This window comes from Rana temporaria, chromosome 1, assembly GCF_905171775.1.
Source record: "Rana temporaria chromosome 1, aRanTem1.1, whole genome shotgun sequence".
In the NCBI taxonomy this organism is placed as follows: domain Eukaryota; kingdom Metazoa; phylum Chordata; class Amphibia; order Anura; family Ranidae; genus Rana; species Rana temporaria.
In genome coordinates this window covers 355,542,289-355,556,387 of record NC_053489.1, presented here as the reverse complement: position 1 = coordinate 355,556,387, position 14,099 = coordinate 355,542,289, and positions in this window count along the sequence as shown.

The window sequence follows — 14,099 nt, the reverse complement described above, 5'->3', positions numbered from 1 at the left end:
ATTGTCCACTGGCCACGTCACCTGGCCACGTCACCTGGCCACGTCACCTGCCACAAGTTGTGGATTGTCCACTGGCCACGCCACCTGCCACGTCACCTGCCATGTCACCTGGCCACGTCACCTGCCACAAGTTGTGGATTGTCCACTTGCCATGTCACCTGGCCACATCACCTGGCCACATCACCTGCCACGTCACCTGGCCACGTCACCTGCCACAAGTTGTGGATTGTCCACTGGCCACGCCACCTGCCACGTCAACTGGCCACGTCACCTGCCACAAGTTGTGGATTGTCCACTGGCCACGTCACCTGCCATGTCACCTGGCCACGTCACCTGCCACAAGTTGTGGATTGTCCACTTGCCATGTCACCTGGCCACATCACCTGGCCACATCACCTGCCACGTCACCTGGCCACAAGTTGTGGATTGTCCACTGGCCACGTCACCTGCCACATCAACTGGCTACGTCACCTGCCAAGTTGTGAATTGTCCACTTGCCACGTCACCTGGCCACGCCACCTGCCACAAGCTGTGGATTGTCCACTGGCCATGTCACCTGGCTATGTCACCTGCCACGTCACATGGCCACGTCACCTGGCCACGTCACCTGCCACAAGTTGTGAATTGTCCACTTGCCACGTCACCTGGCCACGCCACCTGCCACAAGCTGTGGATTGTCCACTGGCCATGTCACCTGGCTATGTCACCTGCCACGTCACATGGCCATGTCACCTGGCCACGTCACCTGCCACAAGTTGTGGATTGTCCACTGGCCACGCCACCTGCCACGTCAACTGGCCACGTCACTTGCCACAAGTTGTGGATTGTCCACTGGCCACGTCACCTGCCACGTCAACTGGCCACGTCACCTGCCACAAGTTGTGGATTGTCCACTGGCCACGTCACCAAGCCACGTCACCTGGCCACGTCACCTGCCACAAGTTGTGGATTGTCCACTGGCCACGCCACCTGCCATGTCACCTGGCCACGTCACCTGCCACAAGTTGTGGATTGTCCACTTGCCACGTCACCTGGCCACATCACCTGGCCACATCACCTGCCACGTCACCTGGCCACGTCACCTGCCACAAGTTGTGGATTGTCCACTGGCCACGTCACCTGCCACATCAACTGGCTACGTCACCTGCCAAGTTGTGAATTGTCCACTTGCCACGTCACCTGGCCACGCCACCTGCCACAAGCTGTGGATTGTCCACTGGCCATGTCACCTGGCTATGTCACCTGCCACGTCACATGGCCACGTCACCTGGCCACGTCACCTGCCACAAGTTGTGAATTGTCCACTTGCCACGTCACCTGGCCACGCCACCTGCCACAAGCTGTGGATTGTCCACTGGCCATGTCACCTGGCTATGTCACCTGCCACGTCACATGGCCACGTCACCTGGCCACGTCACCTGCCACAAGTTGTGGATTGTCCACTGGCCACGCCACCTGCCACGTCAACTGGCCACGTCACTTGCCACAAGTTGTGGATTGTCCACTGGCCACGTCACCTGCCACGTCAACTGGCCACGTCACCTGCCACAAGTTGTGGATTGTCCACTGGCCACGTCACCAAGCCACGTCACCTGGCCACGTCACCTGCCACAAGTTGTGGATTGTCCACTGGCCACGCCACCTGCCATGTCACCTGGCCACGTCACCTGCCACAAGTTGTGGATTGTCCACTTGCCACGTCACCTGGCCACATCACCTGGCCACATCACCTGCCACGTCACCTGGCCACGTCACCTGCCACAAGTTGTGGATTGTCCACTGGCCACGTCACCTGCCACATCAACTGGCTACGTCACCTGCCAAGTTGTGAATTGTCCACTTGCCACGTCACCTGGCCACGCCACCTGCCTCAAGCTGTGGATTGTCCACTGGCCATGTCACCTGGCTATGTCACCTGCCACGTCACATGGCCACGTCACCTGGCCACGTCACCTGCCACAAGTTGTGGATTTCCACTGGCCACGCCACCTGCCACGTCAACTGGTCACGTCACCTGCCACAAGCTGTGGATTGTCCACTGGCCACGTCACCTGCCACGTCAACTGGCCACGTCACCTGCCACAAGTTGTGGATTGTCCACTGGCCACGTCACCAAGCCACGTCACCTGCCATGTCACCTGGCCACGTCACCTGCCACAAGTTGTGGATTGTCCACTTGCCATGTCACCTGGCTACGTCACCTGCCACGTCACCTGGCCACATCACCTGGCCACGTCACCTACCACAAGTTGTGGATTGTACACTTGCCACGTCACCTGGCCATGTTACCTGCCACAAGTTGTGGATTGTCCACTGGCCACGTGACCTGGCCACGTCACCTGCCACATCACCTGGCCACGTCACCTACAACAAGTTGTGGGTTGTCCACTTGCCACGTCACCTGGCCATGTCACCTGCCACAAGTTGTGGATTGTCCACTGGCCACGTCACCTGCCACAAGTTGTGGATTGTCCACAATGCAATGCAAGCAATTACATTTTTTATGTTTTTTTTATGGTTTTTCATCATTTGCCATCATTTTTGAGATTTCTAATGTAAAAAAATAGGTCACCTTTAAAAACGCCTATAAACGAAATCGCGGCAAAACGCCGGTACCGCGATTTGCCGCGATTTGCGTCTAAAACGCAAAAGCTGAATGCTTCTGAACCCAAAATTTTGGGTTTGGAAAAACGGCCCTAAACCCAACTGCTTTGAAACGCCAAAAAACGTGATTGTGTGCATGGACACATAGGATAACATTAAATGTGTTCAGGGGCAGTTGAAAAAAATGCCCAAATGCCTCTGAACTCGAGTTTAGCAGCGTCTCGTGTGCATGGGGCCTAAGAACATGTTTAGAATACAGCTTACCCAGCTGTGAAATTTTATCTGAACAAAAGCCTCCTATCTGACCATTTGTTTGCATAATGATGGGGGGCAGGGAGCACTGGGGGAGCTGAAGAGCACTGTTTGGGGAGCTGAAAAGCAAGGTGAGGTAGAGAGCATGGTGGGGTGGAGAGCAGATGGGAGCTGAGAGCATGGGGGGACCTAGAGCGTGGGGTGGAGAACACAGGGGGGGCCTGAAGATATCATGGTGGGAGGAGCATAGGATCACATGGGGGGGTCAAGTGCATGGTGCGGTGGAAAGCACAGGGGTCGGGCCGAAGGAGATCATGGGGGCGGAGCCAGGGGAAGCAAAAAAAAGCTGGATTGGAGGAGGAGCGACGGGACCGCTGCATATAGAAGATTTGATCTTTCCATATTCCTTCTGCAGCTGGTGAATGCTCGTTTCTCCTCCCCCTCCTGCCGACATTTAGCGGCTGCAGGAGGAATATGGAAAGATCAATTGTTCTATATGCAGCGACCCACCTCTCCTCCTATCCAAGACTCAGAGCACAGGAACACACTGCATGGCCAAGCACTCACTTTCTCTCGAGACGGACGGCCAGCCATCATCAGAATACCGGATGCATTGAAGCTCCTTCCCCTTCACAGTCACGGGGCTGCGCTGCTGATTAATTTCTGTCCCTGGCGGTCGGGTAAGCAGCGCGGGCTTAAGGAGCAGCCCAACTACCTAAGCAGCTGTGTGCCCTATAGCTGCCCTCACCGCCACACGCCGCCTTTGCTGTCCCGCTCCCCGCACCTGCTGCCACCAGACCAAGATGCTCCATGATAGGCCCAGGGCCCTCAGGCAGTGTTTGATTAGTCAGTCCTGGCAGCAGGGGGGAGGCGCAGCTTCTTGCGCTGACATTCACAGGCAAATCTCTTTACTTTTCCCTACTTTCCTTCTATCTTAAGATTTTGCCTAAGAGTATAATAGGAGCCTGTGGATGTCCATTGTAACCATTTCTGAGTTAGGCCTTAGTTATCCTTGTAACCTGGCAACACCTGCCAACACTATACCTGTAACATCACCTAGGGATATTTGGTAATTTCTAATCATTAATTTTCTTCATCTCTGTAACTTTTCCTTTCCTACGACTTGTCCTGATATACTGATGTGTCCATTAAAGCAATATTCCTATTTGTATTATTGTGTATCATCTGTAACATCTTTGTTTTAAAGGTGGTATCATTTATGTTATTGTTACTAATATCAGATTAATACAAGTTTTTTTTCTGTATCAATAAATGTAATAATTTTCTCTTTTTCGCACCGCTTTTATTTGTTTTCATTTTTTTATAGACAAAAGGTTTTAATCACTTATTTAAAAAATGTAAGTGAGATATAAATATTTACGTGTTAACTAAAGCCCCTTGGTGTTATAGGAATATTTCAGATGACACTAATGCCCTGTACACACGATCGGTTCGTCTGATGAAAACGGTCCGATGGACCGTTTTCATCAGACGAACCGATCGTGTGTGGGCCTATTGTTTTTTTTCCCCATCGGTGAACCTGTTTTAAAATTTTCTGATGGTTAAAAAACTGATAGAAAAAAACGATCATCTGTGGTGAAATCCAACGGTCAAAATCCATGCATGCTCAGAATCAAGTCGGCGCATGCTCGGAAGCATTGAAATTCATTTTTCTCTGCACGTCGTTGTGTTTTACGTCACCGCGTTGGACACAATCGGATTTTTAACTGATGGTGTGTAGGCAAGACTGATGAAAGTCAGCTTCATCGGATATCTGATGAAAAAATCCATCGGTCCGTTTTCATCGGAAGAACCGATCGTGTGTAAGTGGCATTAGAAACACCCAACAATAGGGCCTACATTGCGAGTATGTTACAATCTTTTTCGTAGGGATAAAACATCTACATATACCTCCCCACTGATGCCTATATTAGGTAACCCTCAATTTTTACCGGGTATACAAAAAGGACCTTTTGCGGTATTACTGGAACGAGGTCTGTTTCAAGCTTCGCATTTTAGGAATCTTGGAAACTGGACAACAATACAGGAGCTAATAAATAGAAACGGCACTTTTCAATTAGAGTTTTGGCAGGCTGCACAATTAAGACACTATTTAAATACTAGTGTAGCACCAGGTCTTCTGGATCGTAGCCTAACACCATTTGAGAAATTATGTATGGAAAACGAGCCGATTAAGCATACAGTATCCAAAATGTATATGTTACTGATTTAGGCCTCATTCACATGCATCGCTATGGAACGTCGGATGTCAGCGGAGACATGTCCGCTGACATCCGACCGATCCGATCCGCTAAAAACAGACGTATGGGGGCCACGTCCCCATCTGTCCATGAGGATCGGATCGGGTAAGATCTGATGACAACGGACATGCTGTCCGTTTTCATCAGATCGCTCCATAGGAGGACAGCGGTGCCCGACAAGCCCCTCCCCGCTCAGTGAGCAGAGAGGAGCTTGTCATCCGTCGGCTCAGCGGAGATCTGCGGACTGATCTCCCGCTGAGCTGACGGGAGCAGGCGTAGCGACGGAGTCCGCCTGTGTGAATGAGGCCTAAACCACCTGAGAACTATCAGTTACCTTTCTTTAGAAGGTGGAAACAGACTTGGGGAGGGCTTTCCAGGGATCTCAAAAAAATAAAATGATACAATCTATTTTTAAGACAGATACAAAAATACATGAAATTAATTATAAAATAATATCTCAGTGGTATAGAACTCCGGAGAAACTTCATAGATGTTATCCAAATATGACAGAGATATGTTGGAGATGCCAGACAGAACAGGGTACCTTGATACATATTTTTTGGTCCTGCCCCAGGGTTAAGGGTTTTTGGAAGGAAGTTTGTGAAATAATTAAAAAATTCAGGGAGGTAGAGATACTGGAAGGGCCAGAGTTCTTTCTTTTACATTGATCAGAGATAACATGGGATATAGACAGGAACTAAATTCTGTGTCATTTAGTGAATGCTGCTAAAGCATGCATACCATTAAAATGCAAACAGAAACAACCTCCTACTGTGAATATGTGGCTTCAAAAAGTGGAAGAAGTGAATAAAATGGAGGACTTAATGGACAAATAGGAAAAAGAGTGAGATTTGTTTAAGGATTTGGTTACCGTGGAGATTTATAGCTTCGGAAGAGGGGAGGAGATAAGTGGATGGAGAGTAGGGGGGGAAATGGGAGGGGCTGGGGAGGAGGGGTGTTTTTTTTTTTTTTTTTTTTTTAAATTGGGGGTCAGGGGGAAAGAAAAGGGAGTGGAAATGGAATAATTTAAAAGGAGGAGAGGGATCATCTCGGGACGATAGTCTATAAGTAGGGCTAAGGGATAGCGTCGTCTCTAGCCCAGATATGGAGGGAAGATATAAGGAGGGAGACAAGAGGGGTGGGATAGCTTATCTTTAGTTATTCTGTTTAACTGTTTAACTGTTTCTTTGTAGGCCCCCCCTAAGCCTTCATTCCATGGATGAATATGATCTGACTAGGTGTCTCACTTGATCCCTCCCACCCAGAGTGGATAATACTATGGAAAGAGGGAGTTAGTAGGTTGAGTGCAAATTTAAGGTACTAATTTATACTTAGTGATAGAATATAAGAACATTTTTATTATAAGTTGTGGATTTACTCTCTCCGACCACTCTAGGATGTTGTTATTTGGCTCCCTGTATAAATGTATTAATGTATAGATAAAAAAGTAAAAAATAAACAAATTTAAAAAAATAAATAAATATTTCCGTAACACTAGAGAGGGCCTAACTAATGACACTATAAACTAAATTTCCTTCAGTGTTTTCAAATCTCTCCCACCAGGGGCGGACTGACCATTGAGGCCCTCGGGCACTGCCCGAGGGCCCCATGCCACTAGGTGGCCCCATCAGGGCTGCCAGGCTCATTAAAACCAGGGACAGTATGTAAAAATCTGTGTTTTTTTTTACATCTGTCCCTGATATGTCCAAAACCGACATGCTTTTGATGTGAAAATCCTGAGATTTTAGCTGCCCCGCCTCTGCACTGCCTCCTCTGTAAGCCCGGGGGCCCCATAATCTTCTATTGCCCCATGAGTTGTCAATCCGCCCCTGTCTCCCACTAGTCAGTGTAGCTGAACCGTTGGGGCCAAAGTTCCAGTATTGGAGCGTTGAGGTTTAAATAAATCCTACAGTATAGGGCAAGGTGACACCATCCTTTTAAATAATGGGCAAAGAAGTTGTGGCTCGTGACCTCTCACAAGCAGTCTATTACTATACCTCCTCCTGCATCTGGAACCAGTGACGTCAGCAGCAACCAGGGCCAGATTAAAAACATTATGGGCCTGGTGCTGAGGATTTTGGTGGGCCTTTTATGAATAATAAATAAATAAATATACAAACAAATTTTTGATATAACAAATTAAATTAAAGAGAGAGAGGGATGATGAGAAAGAGAGACAGAGGATGAGAGAGGGGTGAGGGGTAAGGGAGGGAGAATGAGAGAGAAAGGGGGATGAGAGAGAGAGGATGCGCATGAGCATGCATGGGAATGACATCAACACAGCCCAACACAGCCAAGGCAAGTGACCGAAAACACAGCCCAGAAGGAAGACCGGGTGAAGATGGAAGCGCCGGGACCCGCCGGACAGATCACAGCACTGGAGGGCTCAGTCTGACAATTTAAGTGTACCCTAATGTGCTAATATGCTGTGCATATTTGTACACTATGGCATAACCTACCTCAGGGCCTCTAAAAAGTAGTAATGTTAGCAAAGTTTACTACCGCTTTATTATCACAGGATCCAAGGAGCCTCTCATGGGGCCCCCTACTGACCCGGTGGGCCTTGGGCAGTGCCTAAGTGCATAGTTGCCAACATTTCAAAAATATTTTTAAGAGACCCTTTTTTTTACAAGTGCTATATTTAGAGTATCTGAGATCCCCTATGTTCCTCTATACATCACAGTAGTAATCACAAAATTAAATAAGTACTAATAATGGGCAGAACAAATATGAACTGTTTTTGTGGGTAAGAGGCGTAGGAGAGGAGTATGGACGGTATACAACTGGGAAGTATGTGCAGGTGATGGAGAGGAATGTGGAGGGTCTAACAGTGGGCACTATGTACAGGAGAGGAGTGTTGAGGGTATGACAGAGGGTGGTATGTACCAGAGAGGAGTGTGGATGGTATGACAGTAGGCAGTATGTACAGAAAAGGAGTGTGGAGGGTATGACAGTGGGCAGTATGTACAGGAGAGGAGGGTGGAGGGTATGACAGAGGGTGGTATGTACCGGAGAGGAGTGTTGAGGGTATGAAAATGGGCAGTATGTACAGGAGAGGAATGTGGAGAGAAAGATAGTTGGCAGAGTGTGAGGGGTAAGGTTGGGTTACAGTATGTACAGGAGAGGAGCGTGCAGGGTATGACAATGAGCAGTATGTACAGGAGAGAAATGTGGAGGGTATCACAGTGGGCGGTATGTACAGGGGAGGAGTGTGGATGGTATGATAATGGTCAGTATGTACAGGAGAGGAGTGTAGAGGGTATGATGGGGGCAGTATCTACAGGAGAGAAGTGTGAAGGGTATGATAGTGGGCAGTATGCACAGGAGACTAGTGTGGAGGGTATGACAGTCAGCACTATGTACAATAGAAGAGTTCATGAATGTGGGCAGAATGTACAGGAAAGGAGTGTGGATGGTATGACAGTGAGCAGGATGTACAGGAGATGAGTGTAGACGGTATGATACTGAGCAGTATGTAAATTAAATGAGTGTGGAGGGTAAGACAGTGAGCAGTATGTACAGGAGAAGAGTGTGGAGGGCAAGACAGTGAGCAGTATGTACAGGAGAGGAGTGTGGAGGGTATGACAATAGGCAGTGTGTACAGGAGAGAAATGTGGAGGGTATGAGAGCGAGCAGTATATACAGGAGAGGAGTGTGGATGGTATGATACTGAGCAGTATGTACATGAGATGAGTGTGGAGGGTAAGACAGTGAGCAGTATGTACAGAAGAAGAGTGGGGAGGATATGACAATGGGCAGTATGTACAGGAAAGACGTGTGGAGGGTATGACAGTGGGCCCTATGTATAGAAGAGAAGTGTAGAGGGTATGACAGTGAGCACTATGTACAGGAGAGAAGTTTGGAGGGTATGACAGTGAACAGTATGTACAGGAGAGAAGTGTGGAGGGTATGACAGTGAACAGTATGTACAGGAGAGAAGTGTGGAGGGTATGACAGTGGACACTAGATATAGGAGAGGAGTGTGGAGAGTATGACAGTGAGCAGTATGTACAGGAGAGGAGTGTGGAGAGTATGACGGTGGGCACTATGTATAGGAGAGGAGTGTGGTGGTTATGACAGTGGGCACTATGTATAGGAGAGGAGTGTGGAGGGTATGACAGTGGGCAGTATGTACAGGAGAGGAGTGTGGAGAGTGCGACAGTGGGCACTATGTACAGGAAAGAAGTGTATGACAGCAGGCACTATGTACAGGAGAAGAGTGTGTAGGGTATGACAGCGGGCACTGTGTATAGGAGAGAAGTGTAAAGGGTATGACAGTGAGCAGTATGTACACAAGAGAAGTGTGGAGAGTATGTACAGGTGAGGAGGATGAAGGAATCTGGGAAGGAAAAATGTAAAGGTTTGTGGAAGGATGTTTAGGAAATGAGTAGTGGTTAAGCGGTACATACATGGATTGAAATTACGCCAATTAAGCAGAGACCAGCCATAGTCAATCTATGTATGGGTTAGCTTGTTTTACACAAGTCAATCCATTATCTGACTTGAGTACAACCAGCCTGTCAGGGTTTTCCCAAAACAATCAGTGCTGCAAGCTATAGTTAGCAACACTGATCATTGTATTCACAGGCAGAACACAATAACACTGCACGAGTAATTCCCCCATTCACAGGTCAGCAGGTAAGAGGGTGTGTGGGGACAGGCTGGGGAGAGATACTAGTCAGTCTCTGGGAAGGCCCTGGCTAGTATCAGAGCCAGATACACACAGGTTACAAAAGCCACGATCATTAGAGCGAGAGCAATAATTCTAGCACTAGACCTCCTCTGTAACTCTAAACATGTAACCTGTAAAAAAATTGAAAGCATCTCTTATGTCTGATGCCGCTTACACACGATCATTTTTCGGGTTGTAAAAAACAAAGTTTTTTAAAAATGTCATTTAAAATGATCGTGTGTGGGCTTCAGAGCATTTTTCGGGTTCTGAAAAACGGGCAAATTTTTTTTCGAACATGCTATTTTTTTACGACGTTTTAAACGATGTTGTTTTTGCGGGTTGTAAAAAGTGATCGTGTGTGGGCTTTAACGACGTGAAAAACCCACGCATGCTCAGAAGCAAGTTATGAGACGGGAGCGCTCGTTCTGGAAAAGTTCGTAATGGAGTAAGCACATTCATCACGCTGTAACAGACAGAAAAGCGCGAATCGTCTTTTACTAACACGAAATCAGCTAAAGCAGCCCAAAGGGTGGCGTCATCCGAATGGAACTTACCCTTTATAGTGCCGTCGTACGTGTTGTACGTCACGCGCTTTGCTAGAGCATTTTTTTTTAACGATCATGTGTAGGCAAGTCCGTTTTAATGATGAAGTTGAAAAAAACTTTGTTTTTTCTAGAGCCTGAAAAACAACGTTTTTTACAACCCGAAAAATGATTGTGCATTAGTATACAAAAAAAAATCGTGCTAACTTTAGTGTTTTTTTTTTAAACCATCATTTGTTTTTTGCTAGAAAATCACTCAGACCCCTTAAACACATATATATATATATATATATATATATATTGTGACAGGAAGTCAGGTAAATCTGTGGGTGTTGTCACAGACAGGACATACATTTCTGCCTTGTTTAGACAATACACCAATTGTTATTAGGCGTTGGCTGCAAATGTAGCCAGAAAAAGCTAAAGGCCGTTGGAAGACTCCAGCTGTTCAGAATGAGGCAATTAAGGCCTCTATAAGTAGTCCAGAGGATTACCACTGAATTTGCTGCATCCTGAGTCTTTGTGAGTAAGGAGAGCAGTGCCAGAAAGTCTTCTGAGGAGGTGAGAAGAGGATTGATTTTTCTGTGTGATAAAAATCAAAAGACTATTGTTTTTCTGCTGTATGACCAGCAGTGTCTGCCCAGCACTAGGCTGTGCCAGACCCCATAGATAGGTTCCTGTGTGGAAGGTTCCTGTGTGGAAGGTAGATGCCCAAAGTGGCCAGGGTTTATTTTATGTTTGATTTTGGTTATGCTGTTTGGATGCTTGCACTTGTTTCCAGCAAGATGGAAGAATAAACCAAAATCTTTGTTTTCAACCGTCTTCGACTGCCTGTCTGTATAAATTCAGTGTGTGGTGAACCCATCCAAGGGGGTCACACAACCCGCTACCGAGCTAACTCCTTAATATATATATATATATATATATATATATATATATATATATATATATATAATGTTTGAGGGTTCTGAGTAATTTTCGAGCAAAAAACAAATGATGATTTTTACATGTAGGAGAGAGGTTTCAGAATTGGCCTGGGTTGCAAGGGGTTAATTACCATAAGTAATATACAAATAAATATTATAAGCACTGTGATCTCATCCTCTCAGTCTGCTGCTGCAGAGTGTGTCATCTTGTATTTAAACTGGTTGCTCTGTATGTAGCTTCTGACAGGCTGCGCAAGCAGCCCCGTATCTCCAGAATCATAAATGATAGGATCCCCATATTTTGACCAGTGGTTGGGTGGGTCTTCAGCTACATACCCCCCATGTGGGGTCTCTGTGACCAATGGTCGCTCAGCTTCAATCCTCAAAGTCAAACTGGCTGCCTTGGAGAGGACAGGGAGGGGGTGGGACCAGTGCCATACACACAGGAGAATTTCCTGTTTACAGGCCTCTGTAATAGGAAGTCCCATTTCCTGTGCTGCCAATGGACTACTAGTTCTGTCCGCCATAGAAGACTGGTTCTGTCCATCATAGGAGGCGGGACTTTTTATTAAAGAGGCCGCCGTTTAAACACAAGTTTCTCCTGTATGTAATCTTTTGGCGCTTGTCCAACCCCCCTCCCTGTCACCAAGGCTGCAGATGAATGGATGGATGGGCATCAGTTAGGCTGCACTGATGGCAATGGTGGGTGCTGCATTCCCGGCAATGGTGAGTGCTGCATTCCCGGCAATGGTGGGTGCTGCATTCCTGGCAATGGTGGGTGCTGCATTCCCGGCAATGGTGGGTGCTGCTTTCCCGACAATGGTGGGTGCTGCTTTCCCTGCAATGGTGGTGCTGCTTTCCCGGCAATGGTGGGTGCTGCTTTCCCGGCAATGGTGGGTGCTGCTTTCCCGGCAATGGTGGGTGCTGCATTCCCGGCAATGGTGGGTGCTGCATTCCCGGCAATGGTGGGTGCTGCTTTCCCGGCAATGGTGGGTGCTGCTTTCCCGGCAATGGTGGGTGCTGCTTTCCCTGCAATGGTGGTGCTGCTTTCCCGGCAATGGTGGGTGCTGCATTCCCGGCAATGGTGGGTGCTGCATTCCTGGCAATGGTGGGTGCTGCAGATGGGCACTGACCCTTATTTTGCCTCACAATTCTTTATTTATAATTTAAGTTTTTTTTTCCTGCAACTTCCCTCTTAAAGTGAAGGTGTGTGTTATACGCCGGTAAATACGGTATGTCCAAGAAACACGCCCAAGCTCATCTCTTCACCACAAATGCAGGAGAATTATTGTTGTGATGTGTATTCGTGCACACTTAAACTGAATTTTAATGGTTCAAAGAATGTCAGGCAAAATGGTTGGCTCTACCGCACGTTCCCTTTATCAAATCTGGTCCTCTTTAAAAAAAGTTTGGACACCCCCGATTTAGACTATTCCAGACCAGACTATTATCTGAGACTAATTTAATGCAGATAAGACAATAAGTTTATTATATCCTTAAGCCCTGTACACACGATCCGAAAATCGTATGAAAAATGCCGCATTCGAATCAATCGTACGATAATTGGATCGTTAGTACAGAGCTTCCGAGAGATGGTCAGGACAGTTCATCCGATATTATTCTATCGGACGTGCATGGATGCCAGATTGTATGATTTTCGTTTAATCAGTACAGCTGTCGTTCGAAAATGCAATACAAATGCATTACAACACATGACATCACTTCCAAATTTTTATTCTGTCGTACGAGACTTTAGTAAACTCATCATATTCGACGTGAGAGTAGCATAGAAAGAAAAAAACAAACGATCATTCGTCCAATAATCTCATCGTGTGTACGGGGCATTAATCAGCCACAGAACCTGTGTAATTAATACGTGCTCGGGTTTAACCACTTCTGAACCACACATATACTGCGGCGTGGCCCGGCTGCGCGAAACGACCTGTATGTCATTTTATGCATGAGATACTGTGGGCGCACAGAGAGACAGAACAGGGATGTAAACAAGGCGTATCCCCGTTCTGACAACACTGAGATCGGCTGTTCCTAGTGTTTTCCCAGTGAGTCCATCACCCACACTATTACAACATATACTGAAGGAACACAGTTAACGCTTCCCCTTCCCTGCCAGTGTCATTTATACATTGATCAGTGCATTTTTTTTTTTTTTTAGGTACTGGTCGCCAAAAAGTGTCACTTAGGGTCAGATCAGGTCAGAATGTCGCAGTCCCACTAAAAATCGCAAATCACCCCTATTATCAGTAAAAACAATAAAAATAAAAAAAATGTTTTTTTTTTTTGCGCAAACCAATCAATATATGCGTATTGGGATTTTCTACCAAAAATATGTAGAATACATATTGGCATAAATTGATGAATACATTATTTTATTTTTATTAAAATTTTTTGGGATATGCATTATAACAAAAAGCAAAAAATGGATGGGTTTTTTAAAAAAATGGTCACTCTTTTTTTGTTTATAGAGCAAAAAAATATAAAAACGCAGGTGATCAAATACCACCAAAAGAAAGTTCTATTTGCGCAGGAAAAAAAAGGACATAAATTGTGTTTGGGTACAACTTTGCACGACTGCGCAATTGTCAGGTAAAGCGACGCAGTGCCGTATTGCACAAAATGGCCTGTTCATTAAGGGGAAGGGGGGCAAACCCTTCGGGGCTGAAGTGGTTAAAGGGATGGAGTGGCAACTCTTCTTATAGTTTGTCTAAACACAAGAACAAAATGTGATATTATTGCAGCTTACAGGTCGCTAGATGTGGTGGCTGTATTATTTTTATTTTCTACACAATTTTGTTTCCTTTATTTTACCTAATAATCCTGTCAT